This window comes from Myotis davidii, unplaced genomic scaffold (assembly GCF_000327345.1).
Source record: "Myotis davidii unplaced genomic scaffold, ASM32734v1 scaffold394, whole genome shotgun sequence".
Lineage (NCBI taxonomy): Eukaryota > Metazoa > Chordata > Mammalia > Chiroptera > Vespertilionidae > Myotis > Myotis davidii.
The window spans coordinates 3,819,968-3,827,042 of NW_006287548.1; the positions used below are offsets into that span (position 1 = coordinate 3,819,968).

At 43.9% G+C, this 7,075-nt stretch overlaps 1 long non-coding RNA gene across 1 annotated transcript in view; it reads left to right on the plus strand.

Annotated features, from left to right (window-relative positions):
- LOC102755827 overlaps positions 1 to 7,075 on the plus strand; it is a 22,432-nt gene extending 15,357 nt beyond the window's left edge. The window contains exon 3 of the long non-coding RNA XR_435430.2: positions 7,010 to 7,075. This is a non-coding gene — a long non-coding RNA (uncharacterized LOC102755827). The remainder of the gene's footprint in view (positions 1 to 7,009) is intronic.

The window sequence follows — 7,075 nt, forward strand, 5'->3', positions numbered from 1 at the left end:
GTACTGAATCCTTTTGGTTTGGGGGTGCATTCCTGAGGGTCCATTCGGTCTTGCTTCCTATCAATTCTCAGAGCGGCGCTTCGGAAGGAACGCTGGTGCTGGGACGGTTTTATGCCAAGAGAGAATGAATGGGCGGGGTGACAGCTTCTGCGGCAGGGCCACCTTGGGGAGGAAAAGAATGGCGTCCAGTGAGGAACGCAGCAGGGACTATTCGGGTGGACCTCCGTCTGAAATGCCTTCCCAACCCTTTGCTCTGTGCAGAAGGGAAAAGCAGCCACTGTTTGGGGCTAGGAAAGCATTCGGCCTCACTCAGCCTGCACTCATTTCACTTTTCTAGTCTGCTAAATATTTCCCCAGCAGTTGTGATTCTTGTTTTAGATTTATCTTCATTGTTGAAAGTATTACAGATGCCCCCCCCCCTCTGTTTTCCCCTTTGACCCCCGCCCCCTACCACACCTCTACCCCCAGGCCTTCACCACCCTATTGTCTGTGTCCATGGGCTATGCATATATGCATTAAGTTCTTTGGTTAATCTCTTCCCCGCCTACCCACCCACCTTCCCTCTGAGATTCTTCAGTTTTAGAACTTGGTGGACTCAAACTAATTTCTTCAGCTCTGCATCCTGTTTTGCTGAATTTTCCATTTTTCAATCCCAAGTGGGAGAAATGCCTCTCATGTCTGATTTTAAAATTCATCGCAGAAGCACCACTGTTGAAAGGCTACTATGTATTGGGAGGGTGGATTGCTTTTCACTGGTGGGTTGACAAACTCTATCAATAGCAACAAGTAGCATGACAAGGCCCTGTTCAACAGAACTTATTTGCAAGGTTACAAAAACAAAAAACAAATAACCTTTAAGGTCCACATATTTCACGGAGGGTATGCAATCTTAGACAAACCTGGCTGGCGTGGCTCAGTGGTTGAGCATTGACCTATGAACCAGGAGGTCACGGTTCGATTCTGGTCAGGACACATGCCCAGGTTGCCGGTTCGATCCCTGGTCGGGTGCATGTGGGCGCCAACAGATTGATGTTTCTCTCTCTCTACCTCTGTCTTTCTCTGTCTCTCTTTTTTCTGTCTCTCCACTTAGACAAAATTTCAGACAAGTAGAACAACAGCAGTGAAATTAATAAAATAGTGTATCTACTGCCCAGAAGAGCTTTTGAAAATATGTATTCTAAAGCAAACAACTCTCCCACCTTCCTTAATAACATATCTCATGTCATATATGATTACCCACATCTACTTCTTCCTCATCTATAATAATAAAAGCATAATATGCTAATTAGACCAGACATCCTTCCAGACGTCCTTCCTTCCGGATAAAGCCACAGTGGGCGCGAGCCGGGGCCAAGCTCTTGCATGAATTTTGTGCATCGGGCCTCTAGTCATAATATAAAAGAACATTCTGATGTCTTTGCTAAGACTTTCAAGGAACCCTTGAAAACATCACAGCAACATTTGTAACAAATAATGTGCTCAGCTGTACCAGTGGGAAAACCAAAGCTCATGTAGGAGAAATTATTTGGTTATTACTTGTTTATTTAGGCTATTTGGTTAAAGCAAGTCACAAATACTGTTTGTTTCTCAGAGCTGTGCTGCACTCACCAGGCTGCTTTCATGCGCTCAACGACCCCTTGGTAGTCGCTGTGAAGGGTAACTCAGTGCAACCAAGCACCACGTCTGTACCCCTCCTGCCACTGTACTCACACTGTGGCTGGGGGTGACTTTGCTGGCTTCTAACCCCTTCTGCCCATATTAGCTATCCTGCATTAATTGCTGTTGCCCAAAAGCACTCTGCAAAGGTAGTTTCCTGTGTAACTAAGGGCATCATGAACTGGTCAAGCAATGGGTTACACTTTTATTTTATTCGTAGACTTTGTTTCTTCGAACAGTTTTAAGTTTTCAGAAAATTGGGCAAATAGCACAGAGAGTTCCCACATATCCCTTCTTTCTCCCACTCATAGTTTCCTCTATTACTAACATTTCACATTGGTGTGGTACATTCGTTGCAATGGATGATCTGAAATAAGTGTGTTATAATGAACAAAAGTCCATAGTTTGCATCAGGATTCACTCTTGGTGTTGTACAGTTCTATAGGTTTTGACAAATTGTGTCATGTAGCCGCTGTTACCATGTCATACAGAATAGCTTTGCTGCTCTAAAAATCTCCTGTGCTTCACTTAATCATCCTACCCCATCCTCCCCAACCCCTGGCAATCGCTGATCTTTTTATTCCAAAACTGTGCCTGTTCCAGAATGCTATAAAGCTGGAATCATACAACTATGTGGCCTTTCAGATTGGCTTCTTTCACTTAGCAATATGCAATTAAGGTTCCTTCATGTCTTTTTGTGGCCTGGTACTACATTTTTTTTCTTTCTTTTTAATATAATTTTTAGTACAATTTTATAGCAAAAATGAGTAGAAAGGACAGAGTTCCCTTATGCTCCCCATTTGCACAGCTTTCCCTATTACCAACACCCACTCCAGAATGGCGCACTTGTTACATCCCTGACGGCATATGATGTATGGCATCTTTTCATACACTATTTGCCTCCTGTATATCTTTATTGGTGAGGAGTCTGTTTAGATCTTTTGACCATTTTTTAATTGAGCGGTTTGATTTTTTTATTGCTGAGTTGTAAGAGTTCTTTGTATATTTGGATATGTCTTTTATCAAATATGTGTGTTACAAATATTTTCTCCAAATCTTATTCTCTAACATTGTCTTTCACAGAGCAGACATTTTTTTTTATTTTCATGAAGTCCAACTTACCATTTTTTTGTCCATGCATCATGCTTTTGGTATTGTATCTAAAAGGGTGTTTAAATATCTGGGAAGCAAGACTTTAAGAGATCACTGGACTCCAGAAGGAAGCTTGAAAATCCTAGGGAGATGTCATGAGTGGGACTTTCAGCATCTGAAGGTGGCTGCTGGCTCTGCATCAACCTGAACAATAAACACCAAATATCTGTAGACCTTCCCTGACTCTCCATCAGAGTGCTTGGACCGACCATGTCATCGCTTTCATCTTCTCGCGTGGACTCCACCAGTTTGACCTTTGGGAGAAGGAAAGATTTACATTTCGTTTTTGGATTTATCATTGCTTCTTAATTCTTGATGATTTTCTAAGGCTAACAAAGTATTTAAGTCTTTCCAACAAAATTGTTCAGCCAATCCAGTCTTCCTAACACGGAAATAGAGATAAACAACTCTGGTCTATTTTTTTTAAAATATTTTTTAATTGATGTCAGGGAGGAAGGGAGAGGGAGAGAGAGAGATAGAAACATCAATGATAAGAGAGAATCATTGATTAGCAGTCTCCTGCACGCCCCACACTGGGGATAGAGCCTGCAACCCAGGCATATGTCCTGACTGGGAATCAAACCATGACCTCCTGGTTCATAGACTGATGCTCAACCACTGAGCCACACCGGTTGGGCTCTGATTTATTTTTTAAAGATGGTAAGTTCTATATTGTTAAGAAAAGTTATTTGCCCTAACCCAGCAGTCAGCAAACTCATTAGTCGACAGAGCCAGATATCAACAGTACAACGATTGAAATTTCTTTTGAGAGCCAAATTTTTTAAACTTAAACTATATAGGTAGGTACATTGTTATTAACTTAATTAAGGTACTCCTAAGGCTTAGGAAGAGCCACACTCAAGGGGCCAAAGAGCCGCATGTGGCTCAAGAGCCGCATGTGGCTCGTGAGCCGCAGTTTGCCAACCACGGCCCTAACCGGTTTGGCTCAGTGGATAGAGCGTCGGCCTGTGGACTAAAGGGTCCCAGGTTCGATTCTGGTCAAGGGCACGTACCTTGGTTGTGGGCACATCCTCAGTAGGGAATGTGCAAGAGGCAGCTGATTGATGTTTCTCTCTCATCGATGTTTCTAACTCTATCCCTCTCCCTTTCTGTAAAAAAAAAAAAAAAAATCAATAAAATGTATTTTTAAAAAATTTCATTGACTCTAACATAAGAAACTTCAAGTTGGCAATGACATTTGTAAGAAAGAACTTTAAAAAAGCAAGTTACAACTGGTGTGGACGTGTAGTGATCACAATTTCCCAGGTACCCTTGTTTAACCATAGATCCCCGTTCTTTTATATCAAGCATCTTTGGTGATTGTCACTTACAGCATTTACCTTCCTAACCTCATGCTGCCGTGGCTGGCTTGTTTGTAACTATTTCACAAACGTCTGACAGCCCATCTTGTACTAATGTTGTTTTTCAATCTACCTCCAATGTGGGCTCCTTTGAGGCAGGAATCAATGGTTTTCACTACTCAGCCCAGAATTTCCCATGTAGCAAGCCTCAATAAGTGCTGTTGAGTTCATTTGTTGAATCTTTATCCAATAATACTTACAGAGTGCTCAAGAGAATTACATTTTTGAGGAGCCACACTTATGAAAAGAATATAGGGAAATGAAGGTTCAGGGAAACCATCCAAAATTCCCCAAATGCTGAAATATAAGATAAAGGAGGGGAAAAGAAAGAGCATGTTGGTGATGTTCAACTGTATGTAGGAATTATGTTGACCAGGATTGTTCTTCATTTCCCCAAAGATTAAGGGAAGAAGGAAATGTAGGTAAAATAAAGATTCAGGAAGCATGGAAGGAAGAATCTTTGACTTTAGGAATCTTGGTGGCGGTAAGCAGAAGGCAGGGAAAAAAGAAACTGGTTTTCTCTTAAAGGACACAAAGCTTTGTTAACTTAATGAAGTCCCAACAAAGGGAACACCCAAATGCTGAAGACTGGGCAGCCACATGGTAGCCAGGTTTCCATCCATGTGCCCTTGGGTGAAATTAATGTGCAATGAGCAAGTCCTTGATTGCAAGAGAAACTCAAATCAGTGCCTCGTCCTTCCTTACGGGTTCTGTGCAAGACAGTGAGTGGTAGGAGCAATAGCTGTGATTAATGTCAAAACACTGCCTAACCTCTCTGCTGGAAATCAGAGGCAAGGACAAAACACTCTTTTGAAGGGGTCTCTTGAAAATTTGCAACATCCTATATAATAAAAGGCTAATATGCAAATAGACTGAACAGCAGAACAACTGAACAACTGGTTGTTATAACGTGTGCTGAAGACCAGGGTCATGCGCAGAACATGGTGGGTGTTGACGGCAGTGGGATGGTGGAGCAGGTGAGCGGGGTGCCAGACCAAGGCGGGGCACGGTTGCTGTCATCGGATGAGCCTCTAATGGGTTACTGAAAATTCTTTGCTCCCATGCGCTTGGTCCCGCCCAGTGCTCGCACCTGCTGCCGGTGCCCAGTGCTGGCCCCGATCACTCGGCACTGTCAGTGGGTGTGAGCAGTGACTGCCGGCCCTGATTGCCCCTCAGGGCTTCTCTACCTCCTGCTGCTCCTGAGAGGCGATTGGGGCAGCAGCTGCAGCTCACACCTGCTGCTGGTGCCAGCCCCAATCGCTCTGCGCCATCAGCGGGTGTGAGCGGGGCTGGTGCCATCAGTGTGTGTGGGAGCAGGGCTGCCGGCAGACAGGACTGGAGGCCGTGAGAGGGAGGGGCTGGGCGGGAGCTTGGAGGATGGGCTGAGACCCGCCCCTGTGCCCACCGCAGCCTTGCGGCCTGCAGTTCCTTTTAAGGTGCACAAATTCATGCACTGGGCCCCTGGTCTTATAATAATAGCTCATGTATGGAGCCTTTGATATATGGGAAGGGATATAGAGGACCACATGAGGTAAGGAGGAGCTAGTGTGAGCACCAGTTAGCAATTGAGGATGTAGCAGTTCTGTGAGGTCACCTACATGGCTAGCCAAGTCTCTTAGCCAATGAGTGCGAGACCCAGGCACTGATCCCAGATTTCTATCCCAGTCTAGAACTCTTGACCCCCACTATCTTGCCCAATGACCTTTGGACATGAGACCTGCCTAAACAAGTCCTTGGTCAACCCCACTGGCTCCTGGTTTTCTATGATTGGCTTGAATGCCAGTTCCAAGGTCTGGGCCCACTGTGGCCAGAAGAACCTCTGCAGCTGCTCTCAACCTTGGCTGCACATTAAAACCACCTGGGAAATTTTTCAAAAATGTTGATGCCAGGGTCCCACCCCTAAAGATTTTGGTTTAATTGATTTTCAGTGCAATGTCAGCAGAGACATTTGTGTTTAACTTTTTATTGAAGTATATTATGCATGTAGAAACGTGCTCAGGCTGTCCGTATACATTGCAATGAGTTTTTACTAACTGAAGGTACCTGTGTAACCACCACCCCGCTCAAGAATCAGAATGTCACAAGCACGCACCAGGCTCCCTTCTAGTCTTTCCTCCTCCCCGCCTCTCCCACTGTCCAATCACTATCCAGACTTCTGACAGCATAGATAGTTTGGGCCTAGAGGTTTTTTAAAAGAAGAATCTTCTAAAATATATTTATATTGATTTCAGAGATGAAGGGAGAGGGAGAGAGAGATAGAAACATTAATGATGAGAGAGAATCATTGATCAGCTGCCTCCTACAGGCCCCCCACCAGGGATCGAGCTACAACCCAGGGCATGTGCACCGACTGGGAATTGAACTGTGACCTCCTGGTTCATAGGTTGATACTCAACCACTGAGCACACCGGCTGGACTGGCCTAAGATTTTTAAAGCTCCCCAAATGATTCTAATGTGCAGCTACCACTGACTATTGTCTTGCTGGTTGAAGGTGGGATGAACTAAATCAAATGCATAGATACAGGTAAACCAATATGAAAGCAAATAAGAACTCCAAGCTATACTTTCACATTAGCTAGCCAACAGGGATTTTTTTTTAAGTGTTTTTTTTTTAAACAATATCTTTTATTTATAAACAACTTTTCCCAGCACTCACCTCTTAGTGAAAGAAAACCTGCCACCTTCAGAATTGCCTAAATCACATTTGCAGATAATAATAAATCCATGTACGAAGTGCTTTCTAAGTACCAAGTCCCTTCCTGAATGCTTTACTCCGTTATCTTCTTCAATCCCCACGACACCCGATGATAACAGGCTCTCTTATTTCCCTACTTTACAGATGAGGAAACCTCGTCATAAACAGACAAGCAGCTTGCCCAAGGGCATACCGTTTGTACCTGGCAAA